The sequence below is a fragment of the Dendrobates tinctorius genome, unplaced genomic scaffold, assembly GCF_039654945.1.
Source record: "Dendrobates tinctorius isolate UK_male_01 unplaced genomic scaffold, ASM3965494v1 ptg000251l, whole genome shotgun sequence".
NCBI lineage: Eukaryota > Metazoa > Chordata > Amphibia > Anura > Dendrobatidae > Dendrobates > Dendrobates tinctorius.
In genome coordinates, this window is record NW_027361918.1 from 8,071,805 (window position 1) to 8,094,808 (window position 23,004).

At 36.6% G+C, this 23,004-nt stretch overlaps 28 non-coding genes across 28 annotated transcripts; all 28 read right to left on the reverse strand.

Moving 5' to 3' along the window:
* Window positions 1-658: 658 nt before the first annotated feature.
* Window positions 659-730, reverse strand: TRNAG-UCC (transfer RNA glycine (anticodon UCC)). The gene has a single exon. It is a non-coding gene; the product is annotated as a tRNA-Gly (tRNA).
* Window positions 731-835: 105 nt separating this feature from the next.
* On the reverse strand, window positions 836-907 carry TRNAG-CCC (transfer RNA glycine (anticodon CCC)). Its single transcript has one exon. It is a non-coding gene; the product is annotated as a tRNA-Gly (tRNA).
* A 611-nt stretch (window positions 908-1,518) lies between these two features.
* TRNAG-UCC (transfer RNA glycine (anticodon UCC)) lies at window positions 1,519-1,590 on the reverse strand. The gene has a single exon. It is a non-coding gene; the product is annotated as a tRNA-Gly (tRNA).
* Window positions 1,591-2,358: 768 nt separating this feature from the next.
* On the reverse strand, window positions 2,359-2,430 carry TRNAG-UCC (transfer RNA glycine (anticodon UCC)). The gene has a single exon. It is a non-coding gene; the product is annotated as a tRNA-Gly (tRNA).
* Window positions 2,431-3,215: 785 nt separating this feature from the next.
* On the reverse strand, window positions 3,216-3,287 carry TRNAG-UCC (transfer RNA glycine (anticodon UCC)). The gene has a single exon. It is a non-coding gene; the product is annotated as a tRNA-Gly (tRNA).
* A 768-nt stretch (window positions 3,288-4,055) lies between these two features.
* Window positions 4,056-4,127, reverse strand: TRNAG-UCC (transfer RNA glycine (anticodon UCC)). Its single transcript has one exon. It is a non-coding gene; the product is annotated as a tRNA-Gly (tRNA).
* Window positions 4,128-4,912: 785 nt separating this feature from the next.
* TRNAG-UCC (transfer RNA glycine (anticodon UCC)) lies at window positions 4,913-4,984 on the reverse strand. The gene has a single exon. It is a non-coding gene; the product is annotated as a tRNA-Gly (tRNA).
* A 769-nt stretch (window positions 4,985-5,753) lies between these two features.
* On the reverse strand, window positions 5,754-5,825 carry TRNAG-UCC (transfer RNA glycine (anticodon UCC)). The gene has a single exon. It is a non-coding gene; the product is annotated as a tRNA-Gly (tRNA).
* A 769-nt stretch (window positions 5,826-6,594) lies between these two features.
* On the reverse strand, window positions 6,595-6,666 carry TRNAG-UCC (transfer RNA glycine (anticodon UCC)). Its single transcript has one exon. It is a non-coding gene; the product is annotated as a tRNA-Gly (tRNA).
* A 770-nt stretch (window positions 6,667-7,436) lies between these two features.
* On the reverse strand, window positions 7,437-7,508 carry TRNAG-UCC (transfer RNA glycine (anticodon UCC)). Its single transcript has one exon. It is a non-coding gene; the product is annotated as a tRNA-Gly (tRNA).
* Window positions 7,509-8,277: 769 nt separating this feature from the next.
* On the reverse strand, window positions 8,278-8,349 carry TRNAG-UCC (transfer RNA glycine (anticodon UCC)). Its single transcript has one exon. It is a non-coding gene; the product is annotated as a tRNA-Gly (tRNA).
* Window positions 8,350-9,120: 771 nt separating this feature from the next.
* TRNAG-UCC (transfer RNA glycine (anticodon UCC)) lies at window positions 9,121-9,192 on the reverse strand. Its single transcript has one exon. It is a non-coding gene; the product is annotated as a tRNA-Gly (tRNA).
* Window positions 9,193-9,961: 769 nt separating this feature from the next.
* TRNAG-UCC (transfer RNA glycine (anticodon UCC)) lies at window positions 9,962-10,033 on the reverse strand. The gene has a single exon. It is a non-coding gene; the product is annotated as a tRNA-Gly (tRNA).
* Window positions 10,034-10,735: 702 nt separating this feature from the next.
* TRNAG-UCC (transfer RNA glycine (anticodon UCC)) lies at window positions 10,736-10,807 on the reverse strand. Its single transcript has one exon. It is a non-coding gene; the product is annotated as a tRNA-Gly (tRNA).
* A 769-nt stretch (window positions 10,808-11,576) lies between these two features.
* TRNAG-UCC (transfer RNA glycine (anticodon UCC)) lies at window positions 11,577-11,648 on the reverse strand. The gene has a single exon. It is a non-coding gene; the product is annotated as a tRNA-Gly (tRNA).
* Window positions 11,649-12,417: 769 nt separating this feature from the next.
* On the reverse strand, window positions 12,418-12,489 carry TRNAG-UCC (transfer RNA glycine (anticodon UCC)). Its single transcript has one exon. It is a non-coding gene; the product is annotated as a tRNA-Gly (tRNA).
* Window positions 12,490-13,192: 703 nt separating this feature from the next.
* Window positions 13,193-13,264, reverse strand: TRNAG-UCC (transfer RNA glycine (anticodon UCC)). Its single transcript has one exon. It is a non-coding gene; the product is annotated as a tRNA-Gly (tRNA).
* Window positions 13,265-14,033: 769 nt separating this feature from the next.
* Window positions 14,034-14,105, reverse strand: TRNAG-UCC (transfer RNA glycine (anticodon UCC)). The gene has a single exon. It is a non-coding gene; the product is annotated as a tRNA-Gly (tRNA).
* Window positions 14,106-14,874: 769 nt separating this feature from the next.
* Window positions 14,875-14,946, reverse strand: TRNAG-UCC (transfer RNA glycine (anticodon UCC)). Its single transcript has one exon. It is a non-coding gene; the product is annotated as a tRNA-Gly (tRNA).
* A 769-nt stretch (window positions 14,947-15,715) lies between these two features.
* Window positions 15,716-15,787, reverse strand: TRNAG-UCC (transfer RNA glycine (anticodon UCC)). Its single transcript has one exon. It is a non-coding gene; the product is annotated as a tRNA-Gly (tRNA).
* Window positions 15,788-16,556: 769 nt separating this feature from the next.
* Window positions 16,557-16,628, reverse strand: TRNAG-UCC (transfer RNA glycine (anticodon UCC)). The gene has a single exon. It is a non-coding gene; the product is annotated as a tRNA-Gly (tRNA).
* Window positions 16,629-17,330: 702 nt separating this feature from the next.
* On the reverse strand, window positions 17,331-17,402 carry TRNAG-UCC (transfer RNA glycine (anticodon UCC)). Its single transcript has one exon. It is a non-coding gene; the product is annotated as a tRNA-Gly (tRNA).
* Window positions 17,403-18,170: 768 nt separating this feature from the next.
* Window positions 18,171-18,242, reverse strand: TRNAG-UCC (transfer RNA glycine (anticodon UCC)). The gene has a single exon. It is a non-coding gene; the product is annotated as a tRNA-Gly (tRNA).
* Window positions 18,243-18,989: 747 nt separating this feature from the next.
* TRNAG-UCC (transfer RNA glycine (anticodon UCC)) lies at window positions 18,990-19,061 on the reverse strand. Its single transcript has one exon. It is a non-coding gene; the product is annotated as a tRNA-Gly (tRNA).
* A 769-nt stretch (window positions 19,062-19,830) lies between these two features.
* Window positions 19,831-19,902, reverse strand: TRNAG-UCC (transfer RNA glycine (anticodon UCC)). The gene has a single exon. It is a non-coding gene; the product is annotated as a tRNA-Gly (tRNA).
* Window positions 19,903-20,605: 703 nt separating this feature from the next.
* Window positions 20,606-20,677, reverse strand: TRNAG-UCC (transfer RNA glycine (anticodon UCC)). The gene has a single exon. It is a non-coding gene; the product is annotated as a tRNA-Gly (tRNA).
* A 769-nt stretch (window positions 20,678-21,446) lies between these two features.
* Window positions 21,447-21,518, reverse strand: TRNAG-UCC (transfer RNA glycine (anticodon UCC)). Its single transcript has one exon. It is a non-coding gene; the product is annotated as a tRNA-Gly (tRNA).
* A 768-nt stretch (window positions 21,519-22,286) lies between these two features.
* Window positions 22,287-22,358, reverse strand: TRNAG-UCC (transfer RNA glycine (anticodon UCC)). The gene has a single exon. It is a non-coding gene; the product is annotated as a tRNA-Gly (tRNA).
* Window positions 22,359-23,004: the final 646 nt, after the last annotated feature.

The window sequence follows — 23,004 nt, forward strand, 5'->3', positions numbered from 1 at the left end:
CCGGGAATCGAACCCGGGTCCATTTGGTGGTCCAGGACCACCAACGTATGAGTCCATTTGCTCAACTTTGGTTTTGTCAGTGAAAGTTACTAATGTGTTAACTAAAAAAAAGAAAGGACCGAAAATGTTGGGAAAGAGACAATTGCTAAAAAAATTTAGAAAAAGGCAAGGCGTTGTCCAAAACTCAAAAATGAACTTTTTGAATCAAAAAAGGTAGCTAAAGTGTGACAAAGAAGAAAAATCACAGCATAAGTCTTACCGAAAAAAGTTATAAAGATTAAAAACACCACTAAACGCAAAATACAATGAGTTGTTCTAGAATTAAACTATCGCTTATTGTTTGAAAAGCAACTATGCTCACCAAGATGACATCAATGCTTACATCAGCATTGATTCCCAGGCAGTTGACCCTGGTTCGATCCCTGGCCAACTCAATATTTGAGGGCTTAAACTAGAATTGCTTTGGTATTGCAGATTAACCCTACTAAGTTTTCAGCAACAAAAAGAGTAGAAAACCATCTTTGTTATATGGTTTAGATGAGAAAGGTGAACAAGCTAAGAAATATTCTCTTTACTTTTTTCTCATTTTGGTGGTTGCTAAACTGTAAGAAGAAAGTTTAATGAGAATAACGAAACACCAAATGAGAAAAACAAGCAATGCGTTGGCCGGGAATCGAACCCGGGTCAACTGCTTGGAAGGCAGCTATGCTCACCACTATACCACCAACGCTTACGGCAACTTGTTGTGTTTTTACATTTTCTGCAATAACACTACAAAAATTGTCCGCAAAAAGTTTTTCGTGTTAGTAAAAAAAAAAAAAATACCCTTAATTGTTGCCTTGGCCGGGAATCGAACCCGGGTCAACTGCTTGGGAAGCAGCTATGCTCACCACTATACCACCAACGCATGAGTCCATTTGCTCAGCTTTGGTTTTGTCGGTGAAAGTTACTAATGTGTTAACTAAAAAAAAGAAAGGACCGAAAATGTTGGGAAAGGGACAATTGCTAAAAAAATTTAGAAAAAGGCAAGGCGTTGTCCAAAACTCAAAAATGAACTTTTTGAATCAAAAAAGGTAGCTAAAGTGTGACAAAGAAGAAAAATCACAGCATAAGTCTTACCGAAAAAAGTTATAAAGATTAAAAACACCACTAAACGCAAAATACAATGAGTTGTTCTAGAATTAAACTATCGCTTATTGTTTGAAAAGCAACTATGCTCACCAAGATGACATCAATGCTTACATCAGCATTGATTCCCAGGCAGTTGACCCTGGTTCGATCCCTGGCCAACTCAATATTTGAGGGCTTAAACTAGAATTGCTTTGGTATTGCAGATTAACCCTACTAAGTTTTCAGCAACAAAAAGAGTAGAAAACCATCTTTGTTATATGGTTTAGATGAGAAAGGTGAACAAGCTAAGAAATATTCTCTTTACTTTTTTCTCATTTTGGTGGTTGCTAAACTGTAAGAAGAAAGTTTAATGAGAATAACGAAACACCAAATGAGAAAAACAAGCAATGCGTTGGCCGGGAATCGAACCCGGGTCAACTGCTTGGAAGGCAGCTATGCTCACCACTATACCACCAACGCTTACGGCAACTTGTTGTGTTTTTACATTTTCTGCAATAACACTACAAAAATTGTCCGCAAAAAGTTTTTCGTGTTAGTAAAAAAAAAAATACCCTTAATTGTTGCCTTGGCCGGGAATCGAACCCGGGTCCATTTGGTGGTCCAGGACCACCAACGTATGAGTCCATTTGCTCAACTTTGGTTTTGTCAGTGAAAGTTACTAATGTGTTAACTAAAAAAAAGAAAGGACCGAAAATGTTGGGAAAGAGACAATTGCTAAAAAAATTTAGAAAAAGGCAAGGCGTTGTCCAAAACTCAAAAATGAACTTTTTGAATCAAAAAAGGTAGCTAAAGTGTGACAAAGAAGAAAAATCACAGCATAAGTCTTACCGAAAAAAGTTATAAAGATTAAAAACACCACTAAACGCAAAATACAATGAGTTGTTCTAGAATTAAACTATCGCTTATTGTTTGAAAAGCAACTATGCTCACCAAGATGACATCAATGCTTACATCAGCATTGATTCCCAGGCAGTTGACCCTGGTTCGATCCCTGGCCAACTCAGTATTTGAGGGCTTAAACTAGAATTGCTTTGGTATTGCAGATTAACCCTACTAAGTTTTCAGCAACAAAAAGAGTAGAAAACCATCTTTGTTATATGGTTTAGATGAGAAAGGTGAACAAGCTAAGAAATATTCTCTTTACTTTTTTCTCATTTTGGTGGTTGCTAAACTGTAAGAAGAAAGTTTAATGAGAATAACGAAACACCAAATGAGAAAAACAAGCAATGCGTTGGCCGGGAATCGAACCCGGGTCAACTGCTTGGAAGGCAGCTATGCTCACCACTATACCACCAACGCTTACGGCAACTTGTTGTGTTTTTACATTTTCTGCAATAACACTACAAAAATTGTCCGCAAAAAGTTTTTCGTGTTAGTAAAAAAAAAAATACCCTTAATTGTTGCCTTGGCCGGGAATCCAACCCGTGTCAACTGCTTGGGAAGCAGCTATGCTCACCACTATACCACCAACGCATGAGTCCATTTGCTCAGCTTTGGTTTTGTCGGTGAAAGTTACTAATGTGTTAACTAAAAAAAAGAAAGGACCGAAAATGTTGGGAAAGGGACAATTGCTAAAAAAATTTAGAAAAAGGCAAGGCGTTGTCCAAAACTCAAAAATGAACTTTTTGAATCAAAAAAGGTAGCTAAAGTGTGACAAAGAAGAAAAATCACAGCATAAGTCTTACCGAAAAAAGTTATAAAGATTAAAAACACCACTAAACGCAAAATACAATGAGTTGTTCTAGAATTAAACTATCGCTTATTGTTTGAAAAGCAACTATGCTCACCAAGATGACATCAATGCTTACATCAGCATTGATTCCCAGGCAGTTGACCCTGGTTCGATCCCTGGCCAACTCAATATTTGAGGGCTTAAACTAGAATTGCTTTGGTATTGCAGATTAACCCTACTAAGTTTTCAGCAACAAAAAGAGTAGAAAACCATCTTTGTTATATGGTTTAGATGAGAAAGGTGAACAAGCTAAGAAATATTCTCTTTACTTTTTTCTCATTTTGGTGGTTGCTAAACTGTAAGAAGAAAGTTTAATGAGAATAACGAAACACCAAATGAGAAAAACAAGCAATGCGTTGGCCGGGAATCGAACCCGGGTCAACTGCTTGGAAGGCAGCTATGCTCACCACTATACCACCAACGCTTACGGCAACTTGTTGTGTTTTTACATTTTCTGCAATAACACTACAAAAATTGTCCGCAAAAAGTTTTTCGTGTTAGTAAAAAAAAAAATACCCTTAATTGTTGCCTTGGCCGGGAATCGAACCCGGGTCCATTTGGTGGTCCAGGACCACCAACGTATGAGTCCATTTGCTCAACTTTGGTTTTGTCAGTGAAAGTTACTAATGTGTTAACTAAAAAAAAGAAAGGACCGAAAATGTTGGGAAAGAGACAATTGCTAAAAAAATTTAGAAAAAGGCAAGGCGTTGTCCAAAACTCAAAAATGAACTTTTTGAATCAAAAAAGGTAGCTAAAGTGTGACAAAGAAGAAAAATCACAGCATAAGTCTTACCGAAAAAAGTTATAAAGATTAAAAACACCACTAAACGCAAAATACAATGAGTTGTTCTAGAATTAAACTATCGCTTATTGTTTGAAAAGCAACTATGCTCACCAAGATGACATCAATGCTTACATCAGCATTGATTCCCAGGCAGTTGACCCTGGTTCGATCCCTGGCCAACTCAGTATTTGAGGGCTTAAACTAGAATTGCTTTGGTATTGCAGATTAACCCTACTAAGTTTTCAGCAACAAAAAGAGTAGAAAACCATCTTTGTTATATGGTTTAGATGAGAAAGGTGAACAAGCTAAGAAATATTCTCTTTACTTTTTTCTCATTTTGGTGGTTGCTAAACTGTAAGAAGAAAGTTTAATGAGAATAACGAAACACCAAATGAGAAAAACAAGCAATGCGTTGGCCGGGAATCGAACCCGGGTCAACTGCTTGGAAGGCAGCTATGCTCACCACTATACCACCAACGCTTACGGCAACTTGTTGTGTTTTTACATTTTCTGCAATAACACTACAAAAATTGTCCGCAAAAAGTTTTTCGTGTTAGTAAAAAAAAAAATACCCTTAATTGTTGCCTTGGCCGGGAATCCAACCCGTGTCAACTGCTTGGGAAGCAGCTATGCTCACCACTATACCACCAACGCATGAGTCCATTTGCTCAACTTTGGTTTTGTCGGTGAAAGTTACTAATGTGTTAACTAAAAAAAAGAAAGGACCGAAAATGTTGGGAAAGAGACAATTGCTAAAAAAATTTAGAAAAAGGCAAGGCGTTGTCCAAAACTCAAAAATGAACTTTTTGAATCAAAAAAGGTAGCTAAAGTGTGACAAAGAAGAAAAATCACAGCATAAGTCTTACCGAAAAAAGTTATAAAGATTAAAAACACCACTAAACGCAAAATACAATGAGTTGTTCTAGAATTAAACTATCGCTTATTGTTTGAAAAGCAACTATGCTCACCAAGATGACATCAATGCTTACATCAGCATTGATTCCCAGGCAGTTGACCCTGGTTCGATCCCTGGCCAACTCAGTATTTGAGGGCTTAAACTAGAATTGCTTTGGTATTGCAGATTAACCCTACTAAGTTTTCAGCAACAAAAAGAGTAGAAAACCATCTTTGTTATATGGTTTAGATGAGAAAGGTGAACAAGCTAAGAAATATTCTCTTTACTTTTTTCTCATTTTGGTGGTTGCTAAACTGTAAGAAGAAAGTTTAATGAGAATAACGAAACACCAAATGAGAAAAACAAGCAATGCGTTGGCCGGGAATCGAACCCGGGTCAACTGCTTGGAAGGCAGCTATGCTCACCACTATACCACCAACGCTTACGGCAACTTGTTGTGTTTTTACATTTTCTGCAATAACACTACAAAAATTGTCCGCAAAAAGTTTTTCGTGTTAGTAAAAAAAAAAAATACCCTTAATTGTTGCCTTGGCCGGGAATCGAACCCGGGTCCATTTGGTGGTCCAGGACCACCAACGTATGAGTCCATTTGCTCAACTTTGGTTTTGTCAGTGAAAGTTACTAATGTGTTAACTAAAAAAAAGAAAGGACCGAAAATGTTGGGAAAGAGACAATTGCTAAAAAAATTTAGAAAAAGGCAAGGCGTTGTCCAAAACTCAAAAATGAACTTTTTGAATCAAAAAAGGTAGCTAAAGTGTGACAAAGAAGAAAAATCACAGCATAAGTCTTACCGAAAAAAGTTATAAAGATTAAAAACACCACTAAACGCAAAATACAATGAGTTGTTCTAGAATTAAACTATCGCTTATTGTTTGAAAAGCAACTATGCTCACCAAGATGACATCAATGCTTACATCAGCATTGATTCCCAGGCAGTTGACCCTGGTTCGATCCCTGGCCAACTCAATATTTGAGGGCTTAAACTAGAATTGCTTTGGTATTGCAGATTAACCCTACTAAGTTTTCAGCAACAAAAAGAGTAGAAAACCATCTTTGTTATATGGTTTAGATGAGAAAGGTGAACAAGCTAAGAAATATTCTCTTTACTTTTTTCTCATTTTGGTGGTTGCTAAACTGTAAGAAGAAAGTTTAATGAGAATAACGAAACACCAAATGAGAAAAACAAGCAATGCGTTGGCCGGGAATCGAACCCGGGTCAACTGCTTGGAAGGCAGCTATGCTCACCACTATACCACCAACGCTTACGGCAACTTGTTGTGTTTTTACATTTTCTGCAATAACACTACAAAAATTGTCCGCAAAAAGTTTTTCGTGTTAGTAAAAAAAAAAAAATACCCTTAATTGTTGAACCCGGGTCAACTGCTTGGGAAGCAGCTATGCTCACCACTATACCACCAACGCATGAGTCCATTTGCTCAACTTTGGTTTTGTCGGTGAAAGTTACTAATGTGTTAACTAAAAAAAAGAAAGGACCGAAAATGTTGGGAAAGAGACAATTGCTAAAAAAATTTAGAAAAAGGCAAGGCGTTGTCCAAAACTCAAAAATGAACTTTTTGAATCAAAAAAGGTAGCTAAAGTGTGACAAAGAAGAAAAATCACAGCATAAGTCTTACCGAAAAGTTATAAAGATTAAAAACACCACTAAACGCAAAATACAATGAGTTGTTCTAGAATTAAACTATCGCTTATTGTTTGAAAAGCAACTATGCTCACCAAGATGACATCAATGCTTACATCAGCATTGATTCCCAGGCAGTTGACCCTGGTTTGATCCCTGGCCAACTCAGTATTTGAGGGCTTAAACTAGAATTGCTTTGGTATTGCAGATTAACCCTACTAAGTTTTCAGCAACAAAAAGAGTAGAAAACCATCTTTGTTATATGGTTTAGATGAGAAAGGTGAACAAGCTAAGAAATATTCTCTTTACTTTTTTCTCATTTTGGTGGTTGCTAAACTGTAAGAAGAAAGTTTAATGAGAATAACGAAACACCAAATGAGAAAAACAAGCAATGCGTTGGCCGGGAATCGAACCCGGGTCAACTGCTTGGAAGGCAGCTATGCTCACCACTATACCACCAACGCTTACGGCAACTTGTTGTGTTTTTACATTTTCTGCAATAACACTACAAAAATTGTCCGCAAAAAGTTTTTCGTGTTAGTAAAAAAAAAAAATACCCTTAATTGTTGAACCAGGGTCAACTGCTTGGGAAGCAGCTATGCTCACCACTATACCACCAACGCATGAGTCCATTTGCTCAACTTTGGTTTTGTCGGTGAAAGTTACTAATGTGTTAACTAAAAAAAAGAAAGGACCGAAAATGTTGGGAAAGAGACAATTGCTAAAAAAATTTAGAAAAAGGCAAGGCGTTGTCCAAAACTCAAAAATGAACTTTTTGAATCAAAAAAGGTAGCTAAAGTGTGACAAAGAAGAAAAATCACAGCATAAGTCTTACCGAAAAAAGTTATAAAGATTAAAAACACCACTAAACGCAAAATACAATGAGTTGTTCTAGAATTAAACTATCGCTTATTGTTTGAAAAGCAACTATGCTCACCAAGATGACATCAATGCTTACATCAGCATTGATTCCCAGGCAGTTGACCCTGGTTCGATCCCTGGCCAACTCAGTATTTGAGGGCTTAAACTAGAATTGCTTTGGTATTGCAGATTAACCCTACTAAGTTTTCAGCAACAAAAAGAGTAGAAAACCATCTTTGTTATATGGTTTAGATGAGAAAGGTGAACAAGCTAAGAAATATTCTCTTTACTTTTTTCTCATTTTGGTGGTTGCTAAACTGTAAGAAGAAAGTTTAATGAGAATAACGAAACACCAAATGAGAAAAACAAGCAATGCGTTGGCCGGGAATCGAACCCGGGTCAACTGCTTGGAAGGCAGCTATGCTCACCACTATACCACCAACGCTTACGGCAACTTGTTGTGTTTTTACATTTTCTGCAATAACACTACAAAAATTGTCCGCAAAAAGTTTTTCGTGTTAGTAAAAAAAAAAAATACCCTTAATTGTTGCCTTGGCCGGGAATCGAACCCGGGTCCATTTGGTGGTCCAGGACCACCAACGTATGAGTCCATTTGCTCAACTTTGGTTTTGTCAGTGAAAGTTACTAATGTGTTAACTAAAAAAAAGAAAGGACCGAAAATGTTGGGAAAGAGACAATTGCTAAAAAAATTTAGAAAAAGGCAAGGCATTGTCCAAAACTCAAAAATGAACTTTTTGAATCAAAAAAGGTAGCTAAAGTGTGACAAAGAAGAAAAATCACAGCATAAGTCTTACCGAAAAAAGTTATAAAGATTAAAAACACCACTAAACGCAAAATACAATGAGTTGTTCTAGAATTAAACTATCGCTTATTGTTTGAAAAGCAACTATGCTCACCAAGATGACATCAATGCTTACATCAGCATTGATTCCCAGGCAGTTGACCCTGGTTCGATCCCTGGCCAACTCAATATTTGAGGGCTTAAACTAGAATTGCTTTGGTATTGCAGATTAACCCTACTAAGTTTTCAGCAACAAAAAGAGTAGAAAACCATCTTTGTTATATGGTTTAGATGAGAAAGGTGAACAAGCTAAGAAATATTCTCTTTACTTTTTTCTCATTTTGGTGGTTGCTAAACTGTAAGAAGAAAGTTTAATGAGAATAACGAAACACCAACTGAGAAAAACAAGCAATGCGTTGGCCGGGAATCGAACCCGGGTCAACTGCTTGGAAGGCAGCTATGCTCACCACTATACCACCAACACTTACGGCAACTTGTTGTGTTTTTACATTTTCTGCAATAACACTACAAAAATTGTCCGCAAAAAGTTTTCCGTGTAAGTAAAAAAAAAAAAATACCCTTAATTGTTGAACCCGGGTCAACTGCTTGGGAAGCAGCTATGCTCACCACTATACCACCAACGCATGAGTCCATTTGCTCAACTTTGGTTTTGTCGGTGAAAGTTACTAATGTGTTAACTAAAAAAAAGAAAGGACCGAAAATGTTGGGAAAGAGACAATTGCTAAAAAAATTTAGAAAAAGGCAAGGCGTTGTCCAAAACTCAAAAATGAACTTTTTGAATCAAAAAAGGTAGCTAAAGTGTGACAAAGAAGAAAAATCACAGCATAAGTCTTACCGAAAAAAGTTATAAAGATTAAAAACACCACTAAACGCAAAATACAATGAGTTGTTCTAGAATTAAACTATCGCTTATTGTTTGAAAAGCAACTATGCTCACCAAGATGACATCAATGCTTACATCAGCATTGATTCCCAGGCAGTTGACCCTGGTTCGATCCCTGGCCAACTCAGTATTTGAGGGCTTAAACTAGAATTGCTTTGGTATTGCAGATTAACCCTACTAAGTTTTCAGCAACAAAAAGAGTAGAAAACCATCTTTGTTATATGGTTTAGATGAGAAAGGTGAACAAGCTAAGAAATATTCTCTTTACTTTTTTCTCATTTTGGTGGTTGCTAAACTGTAAGAAGAAAGTTTAATGAGAATAACGAAACACCAAATGAGAAAAACAAGCAATGCGTTGGCCGGGAATCGAACCCGGGTCAACTGCTTGGAAGGCAGCTATGCTCACCACTATACCACCAACGCTTACGGCAACTTGTTGTGTTTTTACATTTTCTGCAATAACACTACAAAAATTGTCCGCAAAAAGTTTTTCGTGTTAGTAAAAAAAAAAAATACCCTTAATTGTTGCCTTGGCCGGGAATCGAACCCGGGTCCATTTGGTGGTCCAGGACCACCAACGAATGAGTCCATTTGCTCAACTTTGGTTTTGTCAGTGAAAGTTACTAATGTGTTAACTAAAAAAAAGAAAGGACCGAAAATGTTGGGAAAGAGACAATTGCTAAAAAAATTTAGAAAAAGGCAAGGCGTTGTCCAAAACTCAAAAATGAACTTTTTGAATCAAAAAAGGTAGCTAAAGTGTGACAAAGAAGAAAAATCACAGCATAAGTCTTACCGAAAAAAGTTATAAAGATTAAAAACACCACTAAACGCAAAATACAATGAGTTGTTCTAGAATTAAACTATCGCTTATTGTTTGAAAAGCAACTATGCTCACCAAGATGACATCAATGCTTACATCAGCATTGATTCCCAGGCAGTTGACCCTGGTTCGATCCCTGGCCAACTCAATATTTGAGGGCTTAAACTAGAATTGCTTTGGTATTGCAGATTAACCCTACTAAGTTTTCAGCAACAAAAAGAGTAGAAAACCATCTTTGTTATATGGTTTAGATGAGAAAGGTGAACAAGCTAAGAAATATTCTCTTTACTTTTTTCTCATTTTGGTGGTTGCTAAACTGTAAGAAGAAAGTTTAATGAGAATAACGAAACACCAAATGAGAAAAACAAGCAATGCGTTGGCCGGGAATCGAACCCGGGTCAACTGCTTGGAAGGCAGCTATGCTCACCACTATACCACCAACGCTTACGGCAACTTGTTGTGTTTTTACATTTTCTGCAATAACACTACAAAAATTGTCCGCAAAAAGTTTTTCGTGTTGGTAAAAAAAAAAAAATACTTTTACTTTGCTCAACTTTGGTTTTGTCGGTGAAAGTTACTAATGTGTTAACTAAAAATAAGAAAGGACCGAAAATGTTGGGAAAGAGACAATTGCTAAAAAAATTTAGAAAAAGGCAAGGCGTTGTCCAAAACTCAAAAATGAACTTTTTGAATCAAAAAAGGTAGCTAAAGTGTGACAAAGAAGAAAAATCACAGCATAAGTCTTACCGAAAAAAGTTATAAAGATTAAAAACACCACTAAACGCAAAATACAATGAGTTGTTCTAGAATTAAACTATCGCTTATTGTTTGAAAAGCAACTATGCTCACCAAGATGACATCAATGCTTACATCAGCATTGATTCCCAGGCAGTTGACCCTGGTTCGATCCCTGGCCAACTCAATATTTGAGGGCTTAAACTAGAATTGCTTTGGTATTGCAGATTAACCCTACTAAGTTTTCAGCAACAAAAAGAGTAGAAAACCATCTTTGTTATATGGTTTAGATGAGAAAGGTGAACAAGCTAAGAAATATTCTCTTTACTTTCTTCTCATTTTGGTGGTTGCTAAACTGTAAGAAGAAAGTTTAATGAGAATAACGAAACACCAAATGAGAAAAACAAGCAATGCGTTGGCCGGGAATCGAACCCGGGTCAACTGCTTGGAAGGCAGCTATGCTCACCACTATACCACCAACGCTTACGGCAACTTGTTGTGTTTTTACATTTTCTGCAATAACACTACAAAAATTGTCCGCAAAAAGTTTTTCGTGTTAGTAAAAAAAAAAAATACCCTTAATTGTTGCCTTGGCCGGGAATCGAACCCGGGTCCATTTGGTGGTCCAGGACCACCAACGTATGAGTCCATTTGCTCAACTTTGGTTTTGTCAGTGAAAGTTACTAATGTGTTAACTAAAAAAAAGAAAGGACCGAAAATGTTGGGAAAGAGACAATTGCTAAAAAAATTTAGAAAAAGGCAAGGCGTTGTCCAAAACTCAAAAATGAACTTTTTGAATCAAAAAAGGTAGCTAAAGTGTGACAAAGAAGAAAAATCACAGCATAAGTCTTACCGAAAAAAGTTATAAAGATTAAAAACACCACTAAACGCAAAATACAATGAGTTGTTCTAGAATTAAACTATCGCTTATTGTTTGAAAAGCAACTATGCTCACCAAGATGACATCAATGCTTACATCAGCATTGATTCCCAGGCAGTTGACCCTGGTTCGATCCCTGGCCAACTCAATATTTGAGGGCTTAAACTAGAATTGCTTTGGTATTGCAGATTAACCCTACTAAGTTTTCAGCAACAAAAAGAGTAGAAAACCATCTTTGTTATATGGTTTAGATGAGAAAGGTGAACAAGCTAAGAAATATTCTCTTTACTTTTTTCTCATTTTGGTGGTTGCTAAACTGTAAGAAGAAAGTTTAATGAGAATAACGAAACACCAAATGAGAAAAACAAGCAATGCGTTGGCCGGGAATCGAACCCGGGTCAACTGCTTGGAAGGCAGCTATGCTCACCACTATACCACCAACGCTTACGGCAACTTGTTGTGTTTTTACATTTTCTGCAATAACACTACAAAAATTGTCCGCAAAAAGTTTTTCGTGTTAGTAAAAAAAAAAAATACCCTTAATTGTTGCCTTGGCCGGGAATCGAACCCGGGTCCATTTGGTGGTCCAGGACCACCAACGTATGAGTCCATTTGCTCAACTTTGGTTTTGTCGGTGAAAGTTACTAATGTGTTAACTAAAAAAAAGAAAGGACCGAAAATGTTGGGAAAGAGACAATTGCTAAAAAAATTTAGAAAAAGGCAAGGCGTTGTCCAAAACTCAAAAATGAACTTTTTGAATCAAAAAAGGTAGCTAAAGTGTGACAAAGAAGAAAAATCACAGCATAAGTCTTACCGAAAAAAGTTATAAAGATTAAAAACACCACTAAACGCAAAATACAATGAGTTGTTCTAGAATTAAACTATCGCTTATTGTTTGAAAAGCAACTATGCTCACCAAGATGACATCAATGCTTACATCAGCATTGATTCCCAGGCAGTTGACCCTGGTTCGATCCCTGGCCAACTCAATATTTGAGGGCTTAAACTAGAATTGCTTTGGTATTGCAGATTAACCCTACTAAGTTTTCAGCAACAAAAAGAGTAGAAAACCATCTTTGTTATATGGTTTAGATGAGAAAGGTGAACAAGCTAAGAAATATTCTCTTTACTTTTTTCTCATTTTGGTGGTTGCTAAACTGTAAGAAGAAAGTTTAATGAGAATAACGAAACACCAAATGAGAAAAACAAGCAATGCGTTGGCCGGGAATCGAACCCGGGTCAACAGCTTGGAAGGCAGCTATGCTCACCACTATACCACCAACGCTTACGGCAACTTGTTGTGTTTTTGCATTTTCTGCAATAACACTACAAAAATTGTCCGCAAAAAGTTTTTCGTGTTAGTAAAAAAAAAAAAATACCCTTACTTTGCTCAACTTTGGTTTTGTCGGTGAAAGTTACTAATGTGTTAACTAAAAAAAAGAAAGGACCGAAAATGTTGGGAAAGAGACAATTGCTAAAAAAATTTAGAAAAAGGCAAGGCGTTGTCCAAAACTCAAAAAATGAACTTTTTGAATCAAAAAAGGTAGCTAAAGTGTGACAAAGAAGAAAAATCACAGCATAAGTCTTACCGAAAAAAGTTATAAAGATTAAAAACACCACTAAACGCAAAATACAATGAGTTGTTCTAGAATTAAACTATCGCTTATTGTTTGAAAAGCAACTATGCTCACCAAGATGACATCAATGCTTACATCAGCATTGATTCCCAGGCAGTTGACCCTGGTTCGATCCCTGGCCAACTCAGTATTTGAGGGCTTAAACTAGAATTGCTTTGGTATTGCAGATTAACCCTACTAAGTTTTCAGCAACAAAAAGAGTAGAAAACCATCTTTGTTATATGGTTTAGATGAGAAAGGTGAACAAGCTAAGAAATATTCTCTTTACTTTTTTCTCATTTTGGTGGTTGCTAAACTGTAAGAAGAAAGTTTAATGAGAATAACGAAACACCAAATGAGAAAAACAAGCAATGCTTTGGCCGGGAATCGAACCCGGGTCAACTGCTTGGAAGGCAGCTATGCTCACCACTATACCACCAACGCTTACGGCAACTTGTTGTGTTTTTACATTTTCTGCAATAACACTACAAAAATTGTCCGCAAAAAGTTTTTCGTGTTAGTAAAAAAAAAAAATACCCTTAATTGTTGCCTTGGCCGGGAATCGAACCCGGGTCCATTTGGTGGTCCAGGACCACCAACGTATGAGTCCATTTGCTCAACTTTGGTTTTGTCAGTGAAAGTTACTAATGTGTTAACTAAAAAAAAGAAAGGACCGAAAATGTTGGGAAAGAGACAATTGCTAAAAAAATTTAGAAAAAGGCAAGGCGTTGTCCAAAACTCAAAAATGAACTTTTTGAATCAAAAAAGGTAGCTAAAGTGTGACAAAGAAGAAAAATCACAGCATAAGTCTTACCGAAAAAAGTTATAAAGATTAAAAACACCACTAAACGCAAAATACAATGAGTTGTTCTAGAATTAAACTATCGCTTATTGTTTGAAAAGCAACTATGCTCACCAAGATGACATCAATGCTTACATCAGCATTGATTCCCAGGCAGTTGACCCTGGTTCGATCCCTGGCCAACTCAATATTTGAGGGCTTAAACTAGAATTGCTTTGGTATTGCAGATTAACCCTACTAAGTTTTCAGCAACAAAAAGAGTAGAAAACCATCTTTGTTATATGGTTTAGATGAGAAAGGTGAACAAGCTAAGAAATATTCTCTTTACTTTTTTCTCATTTTGGTGGTTGCTAAACTGTAAGAAGAAAGTTTAATGAGAATAACGAAACACCAAATGAGAAAAACAAGCAATGCGTTGGCCGGGAATCGAACCCGGGTCAACTGCTTGGAAGGCAGCTATGCTCACCACTATACCACCAACGCTTACGGCAACTTGTTGTGTTTTTACATTTTCTGCAATAACACTACAAAAATTGTCCGCAAAAAGTTTTTCGTGTTAGTAAAAAAAAAAAATACCCTTAATTGTTGCCTTGGCCGGGAATCGAACCCGGGTCCATTTGGTGGTCCAGGACCACCAACGTATGAGTCCATTTGCTCAACTTTGGTTTTGTCAGTGAAAGTTACTAATGTGTTAACTAAAAAAAAGAAAGGACCGAAAATGTTGGGAAAGAGACAATTGCTAAAAAAATTTAGAAAAAGGCAAGGCGTTGTCCAAAACTCAAAAATGAACTTTTTGAATCAAAAAAGGTAGCTAAAGTGTGACAAAGAAGAAAAATCACAGCATAAGTCTTACCGAAAAAAGTTATAAAGATTAAAAACACCACTAAACGCAAAATACAATGAGTTGTTCTAGAATTAAACTATCGCTTATTGTTTGAAAAGCAACTATGCTCACCAAGATGACATCAATGCTTACATCAGCATTGATTCCCAGGCAGTTGACCCTGGTTCGATCCCTGGCCAACTCAGTATTTGAGGGCTTAAACTAGAATTGCTTTGGTATTGCAGATTAACCCTACTAAGTTTTCAGCAACAAAAAGAGTAGAAAACCATCTTTGTTATATGGTTTAGATGAGAAAGGTGAACAAGCTAAGAAATATTCTCTTTACTTTTTTCTCATTTTGGTGGTTGCTAAACTGTAAGAAGAAAGTTTAATGAGAATAACGAAACACCAAATGAGAAAAACAAGCAATGCGTTGGCCGGGAATCGAACCCGGGTCAACTGCTTGGAAGGCAGCTATGCTCACCACTATACCACCAACGCTTACGGCAACTTGTTGTGTTTTTACATTTTCTGCAATAACACTACAAAAATTGTCCGCAAAAAGTTTTTCGTGTTAGTAAAAAAAAAAAATACCCTTAATTGTTGCCTTGGCCGGGAATCGAACCCGGGTCCATTTGGTGGTCCAGGACCACCAACGTATGAGTCCATTTGCTCAACTTTGGTTTTGTCAGTGAAAGTTACTAATGTGTTAACTAAAAAAAAGAAAGGACCGAAAATGTTGGGAAAGAGACAATTGCTAAAAAAATTTAGAAAAAGGCAAGGCGTTGTCCAAAACTCAAAAATGAACTTTTTGAATCAAAAAAGGTAGCTAAAGTGTGACAAAGAAGAAAAATCACAGCATAAGTCTTACCGAAAAAAGTTATAAAGATTAAAAACACCACTAAACGCAAAATACAATGAGTTGTTCTAGAATTAAACTATCGCTTATTGTTTGAAAAGCAACTATGCTCACCAAGATGACATCAATGCTTACATCAGCATTGATTCCCAGGCAGTTGACCCTGGTTCGATCCCTGGCCAACTCAATATTTGAGGGCTTAAACTAGAATTGCTTTGGTATTGCAGATTAACCCTACTAAGTTTTCAGCAACAAAAAGAGTAGAAAACCATCTTTGTTATATGGTTTAGATGAGAAAGGTGAACAAGCTAAGAAATATTCTCTTTACTTTTTTCTCATTTTGGTGGTTGCTAAACTGTAAGAAGAAAGTTTAATGAGAATAACGAAACACCAAATGAGAAAAACAAGCAATGCGTTGGCCGGGAATCGAACCCGGGTCAACTGCTTGGAAGGCAGCTATGCTCACCACTATACCACCAACGCTTACGGCAACTTGTTGTGTTTTTACATTTTCTGCAATAACACTACAAAAATTGTCCGCAAAAAGTTTTTCGTGTTAGTAAAAGAAAAAAATACCCTTAATTGTTGCCTTGGCCGGGAATCGAACCCGGGTCCATTTGGTGGTCCAGGACCACCAACGTATGAGTCAATTTGCTCAACTTTGGTTTTGTCAGTGAAAGTTACTAATGTGTTAACTAAAAAAAAGAAAGGACCGAAAATGTTGGGAAAGAGACAATTGCTTAAAAAATTTAGAAAAAGGCAAGGCGTTGTCCAAAACTCAAAAATGAACTTTTTGAATCAAAAAAGGTAGCTAAAGTGTGACAAAGAAGAAAAATCACAGCATAAGTCTTACCGAAAAAAGTTATAAAGATTAAAAACACCACTAAACGCAAAATACAATGAGTTGTTCTAGAATTAAACTATCGCTTATTGTTTGAAAAGCAACTATGCTCACCAAGATGACATCAATGCTTACATCAGCATTGTTTCCCAGGCAGTTGACCCTGGTTCGATCCCTGGCCAACTCAATATTTGAGGGCTTAAACTAGAATTGCTTTGGTATTGCAGATTAACCCTACTAAGTTTTCAGCAACAAAAAGAGTAGAAAACCATCTTTGTTATATGGTTTAGATGAGAAAGGTGAACAAGCTAAGAAATATTCTCTTTACTTTTTTCTCATTTTGGTGGTTGCTAAACTGTAAGAAGAAAGTTTAATGAGAATAACGAAACACCAAATGAGAAAAACAAGCAATGCGTTGGCCGGGAATCGAACCCGGGTCAACTGCTTGGAAGGCAGCTATGCTCACCACTATACCACCAACGCTTACGGCAACTTGTTGTGTTTTTACATTTTCTGCAATAACACTACAAAAATTGTCCGCAAAAAGTTTTTCGTGTTAGTAAAAAAAAAAAAATACCCTTACTTTGCTCAACTTTGGTTTTGTCGGTGAAAGTTACTAATGTGTTAACTAAAAAAAAGAAAGGACCGAAAATGTTGGGAAAGAGACAATTGCTAAAAAAATTTAGAAAAAGGCAAGGCGTTGTCCAAAACTCAAAAATGAACTTTTTGAATCAAAAAAGGTAGCTAAAGTGTGACAAAGAAGAAAAATCACAGCATAAGTCTTACCGAAAAAAGTTATAAAGATTAAAAACACCACTAAACGCAAAATACAATGAGTTGTTCTAGAATTAAACTATCGCTTATTGTTTGAAAAGCAACTATGCTCACCAAGATGACATCAATGCTTACATCAGCATTGATTCCCAGGCAGTTGACCCTGGTTCGATCCCTGGCCAACTCAGTATTTGAGGGCTTAAACTAGAATTGCTTTGGTATTGCAGATTAACCCTACTAAGTTTTCAGCAACAAAAAGAGTAGAAAACCATCTTTGTTATATGGTTTAGATGAGAAAGGTGAACAAGCTAAGAAATATTCTCTTTACTTTTTTCTCATTTTGGTGGTTGCTAAACTGTAAGAAGAAAGTTTAATGAGAATAACGAAACACCAAATGAGAAAAACAAGCAATGCGTTGGCCGGGAATCGAACCCGGGTCAACTGCTTGGAAGGCAGCTATGCTCACCACTATACCACCAACGCTTACGGCAACTTGTTGTGTTTTTACATTTTCTGCAATAACACTACAAAAATTGTCCGCAAAAAGTTTTTCGTGTTAGTAAAAAAAAAAATACCCTTAATTGTTGCCTTGGCCGGGAATCGAACCCGGGTCCATTTGGTGGTCCAGGACCACCAACGTATGAGTCCATTTGCTCAACTTTGGTTTTGTCAGTGAAAGTTACTAATGTGTTAACTAAAAAAAAGAAAGGACCGAAAATGTTGGGAAAGAGACAATTGCTAAAAAAATTTAGAAAAAGGCAAGGCGTTGTCCAAAACTCAAAAATGAACTTTTTGAATCAAAAAAGGTAGCTAAAGTGTGACAAAGAAGAAAAATCACAGCATAAGTCTTACCGAAAAAAGTTATAAAGATTAAAAACACCACTAAACGCAAAATACAATGAGTTGTTCTAGAATTAAACTATCGCTTATTGTTTGAAAAGCAACTATGCTCACCAAGATGACATCAATGCTTACATCAGCATTGATTCTCAGGCAGTTGACCCTGGTTCGATCCCTGGCCAACTCAATATTTGAGGGCTTAAACTAGAATTGCTTTGGTATTGCAGATTAACCCTACTAAGTTTTCAGCAACAAAAAGAGTAGAAAACCATCTTTGTTATATGGTTTAGATGAGAAAGGTGAACAAGCTAAGAAATATTCTCTTTACTTTTTTCTCATTTTGGTGGTTGCTAAACTGTAAGAAGAAAGTTTAATGAGAATAACGAAACACCAAATGAGAAAAACAAGCAATGCGTTGGCCGGGAATCGAACCCGGGTCAACTGCTTGGAAGGCAGCTATGCTCACCACTATACCACCAACGCTTACGGCAACTTGTTGTGTTTTTACATTTTCTGCAATAACACTACAAAAATTGTCCGTAAAAAGTTTTTCGTGTTAGTAAAAAAAAAAATACCCTTAATTGTTGCCTTGGCCGGGAATCGAACCCGGGTCCATTTGGTGGTCCAGGACCACCAACGTATGAGTCCATTTGCTCAACTTTGGTTTTGTCAGTGAAAGTTACTAATGTGTTAACTAAAAAAAAGAAAGGACCGAAAATGTTGGGAAAGAAACAATTGCTAAAAAAATTTAGAAAAAGGCAAGGCGTTGTCCAAAACTCAAAAATGAACTTTTTGAATCAAAAAAGGTAGCTAAAGTGTGACAAAGAAGAAAAATCACAGCATAAGTCTTACCGAAAAAAGTTATAAAGATTAAAAACACCACTAAACGCAAAATACAATGAGTTGTTCTAGAATTAAACTATCGCTTATTGTTTGAAAAGCAACTATGCTCACCAAGATGACATCAATGCTTACATCAGCATTGATTCCCAGGCAGTTGACCCTGGTTCGATCCCTGGCCAACTCAATATTTGAGGGCTTAAACTAGAATTGCTTTGGTATTGCAGATTAACCCTACTAAGTTTTCAGCAACAAAAAGAGTAGAAAACCATCTTTGTTATATGGTTTAGATGAGAAAGGTGAACAAGCTAAGAAATATTCTCTTTACTTTTTTCTCATTTTGGTGGTTGCTAAACTGTAAGAAGAAAGTTTAATGAGAATAACAAGCAATGCGTTGGCCGGGAATCGAACCCGGGTCAACTGCTTGGAAGGCAGCTATGCTCACCACTATACCACCAACGCTTACGGCAACTTGTTGTGTTTTTACATTTTCTGCAATAACACTACAAAAATTGTCCGCAAAAAGTTTTTCGTGTTAGTAAAAAAAAAAAATACCCTTAATTGTTGCCTTGGCCGGGAATCGAACCCGGGTCCATTTGGTGGTCCAGGACCACCAACGTATGAGTCCATTTGCTCAACTTTGGTTTTGTCGGTGAAAGTTACTAATGTGTTAACTAAAAAAAAGAAAGGACCGAAAATGTTGGGAAAGAGACAATTGCTAAAAAAATTTAGAAAAAGGCAAGGCGTTGTCCAAAACTCAAAAATGAACTTTTTGAATCAAAAAAGGTAGCTAAAGTGTGACAAAGAAGAAAAATCACAGCATAAGTCTTACCGAAAAAAGTTATAAAGATTAAAAACACCACTAAACGCAAAATACAATGAGTTGTTCTAGAATTAAACTATCGCTTATTGTTTGAAAAGCAACTATGCTCACCAAGATGACATCAATGCTTACATCAGCATTGATTCCCAGGCAGTTGACCCTGGTTCGATCCCTGGCCAACTCAATATTTGAGGGCTTAAACTAGAATTGCTTTGGTATTGCAGATTAACCCTACTAAGTTTTCAGCAACAAAAAGAGTAGAAAACCATCTTTGTTATATGGTTTAGATGAGAAAGGTGAACAAGCTAAGAAATATTCTCTTTACTTTTTTCTCATTTTGGTGGTTGCTAAACTGTAAGAAGAAAGTTTAATGAGAATAACGAAACACCAAATGAGAAAAACAAGCAATGCGTTGGCCGGGAATCGAACCCGGGTCAACTGCTTGGAAGGCAGCTATGCTCACCACTATACCACCAACGCTTACGGCAACTTGTTGTGTTTTTGCATTTTCTGCAATAACACTACAAAAATTGTCCGCAAAAAGTTTTTCGTGTTAGTAAAAAAAAAAAAATACCCTTACTTTGCTCAACTTTGGTTTTGTCGGTGAAAGTTACTAATGTGTTAACTAAAAAAAAGAAAGGACCGAAAATGTTGGGAAAGAGACAATTGCTAAAAAAATTTAGAAAAAGGCAAGGCGTTGTCCAAAACTCAAAAAATGAACTTTTTGAATCAAAAAAGGTAGCTAAAGTGTGACAAAGAAGAAAAATCACAGCATAAGTCTTACCGAAAAAAGTTATAAAGATTAAAAACACCACTAAACGCAAAATACAATGAGTTGTTCTAGAATTAAACTATCGCTTATTGTTTGAAAAGCAACTATGCTCACCAAGATGACATCAATGCTTACATCAGCATTGATTCCCAGGCAGTTGACCCTGGTTCGATCCCTGGCCAACTCAGTATTTGAGGGCTTAAACTAGAATTGCTTTGGTATTGCAGATTAACCCTACTAAGTTTTCAGCAACAAAAAGAGTAGAAAACCATCTTTGTTATATGGTTTAGATGAGAAAGGTGAACAAGCTAAGAAATATTCTCTTTACTTTTTTCTCATTTTGGTGGTTGCTAAACTGTAAGAAGAAAGTTTAATGAGAATAACGAAACACCAAATGAGAAAAACAAGCAATGCGTTGGCCGGGAATCGAACCCGGGTCAACTGCTTGGAAGGCAGCTATGCTCACCACTATACCACCAACGCTTACGGCAACTTGTTGTGTTTTTACATTTTCTGCAATAACACTACAAAAATTGTCCGCAAAAAGTTTTTCGTGTTAGTAAAAAAAAAAAATACCCTTAATTGTTGCCTTGGCCGGGAATCGAACCCGGGTCCATTTGGTGGTCCAGGACCACCAACGTATGAGTCCATTTGCTCAACTTTGGTTTTGTCAGTGAAAGTTACTAATGTGTTAACTAAAAAAAAGAAAGGACCGAAAATGTTGGGAAAGAGACAATTGCTAAAAAAATTTAGAAAAAGGCAAGGCGTTGTCCAAAACTCAAAAATGAACTTTTTGAATCAAAAAAGGTAGCTAAAGTGTGACAAAGAAGAAAAATCACAGCATAAGTCTTACCGAAAAAAGTTATAAAGATTAAAAACACCACTAAACGCAAAATACAATGAGTTGTTCTAGAATTAAACTATCGCTTATTGTTTGAAAAGCAACTATGCTCACCAAGATGACATCAATGCTTACATCAGCATTGATTCCCAGGCAGTTGACCCTGGTTCGATCCCTGGCCAACTCAATATTTGAGGGCTTAAACTAGAATTGCTTTGGTATTGCAGATTAACCCTACTAAGTTTTCAGCAACAAAAAGAGTAGAAAACCATCTTTGTTATATGGTTTAGATGAGAAAGGTGAACAAGCTAAGAAATATTCTCTTTACTTTTTTCTCATTTTGGTGGTTGCTAAACTGTAAGAAGAAAGTTTAATGAGAATAACGAAACACCAAATGAGAAAAACAAGCAATGCGTTGGCCGGGAATCGAACCCGGGTCAACTGCTTGGAAGGCAGCTATGCTCACCACTATACCACCAACGCTTACGGCAACTTGTTGTGTTTTTACATTTTCTGCAATAACACTACAAAAATTGTCCGCAAAAAGTTTTTCGTGTTAGTAAAAAAAAAAATACCCTTAATTGTTGCCTTGGCCGGGAATCGAACCCGGGTCCACTTGGTGGTCCAGGACCACCAACGTATGAGTCCATTTGCTCAACTTTGGTTTTGTCAGTGAAAGTTACTAATGTGTTAACTAAAAAAAAGAAAGGACCGAAAATGTTGGGAAAGAGACAATTGCTAAAAAAATTTAGAAAAAGGCAAGGCGTTGTCCAAAACTCAAAAATGAACTTTTTGAATCAAAAAAGGTAGCTAAAGTGTGACAAAGAAGAAAAATCACAGCATAAGTCTTACCGAAAAAAGTTATAAAGATTAAAAACACCACTAAACGCAAAATACAATGAGTTGTTCTAGAATTAAACTATCGCTTATTGTTTGAAAAGCAACTATGCTCACCAAGATGACATCAATGCTTACATCAGCATTGATTCCCAGGCAGTTGACCCTGGTTCGATCCCTGGCCAACTCAGTATTTGAGGGCTTAAACTAGAATTGCTTTGGTATTGCAGATTAACCCTACTAAGTTTTCAGCAACAAAAAGAGTAGAAAACCATCTTTGTTATATGGTTTAGATGAGAAAGGTGAACAAGCTAAGAAATATTCTCTTTACTTTTTTCTCATTTTGGTGGTTGCTAAACTGTAAGAAGAAAGTTTAATGAGAATAACGAAACACCAAATGAGAAAAACAAGCAATGCGTTGGCCGGGAATCGAACCCGGGTCAACTGCTTGGAAGGCAGCTATGCTCACCACTATACCACCAACGCTTACGGCAACTTGTTGTGTTTTTACATTTTCTGCAATAACACTACAAAAATTGTCCGCAAAAAGTTTTTCGTGTTAGTAAAAAAAAAAAATACCCTTAATTGTTGCCTTGGCCGGGAATCGAACCCGGGTCCATTTGGTGGTCCAGGACCACCAACTTATGAGTCCATTTGCTCAACTTTGGTTTTGTCAGTGAAAGTTACTAATGTGTTAACTAAAAAAAAGAAAGGACCGAAAATGTTGGGAAAGAGACAATTGCTAAAAAAATTTAGAAAAAGGCAAGGCGTTGTCCAAAACTCAAAAATGAACTTTTTGAATCAAAAAAGGTAGCTAAAGTGTGACAAAGAAGAAAAATCACAGCATAAGTCTTACCGAAAAAAGTTATAAAGATTAAAAACACCACTAAACGCAAAATACAATGAGTTGTTCTAGAATTAAACTATCGCTTATTGTTTGAAAAGCAACTATGCTCACCAAGATGACATCAATGCTTACATCAGCATTGATTCCCAGGCAGTTGACCCTGGTTCGATCCCTGGCCAACTCAATATTTGAGGGCTTAAACTAGAATTGCTTTGGTATTGCAGATTAACCCTACTAAGTTTTCAGCAACAAAAAGAGTAGAAAACCATCTTTGTTATATGGTTT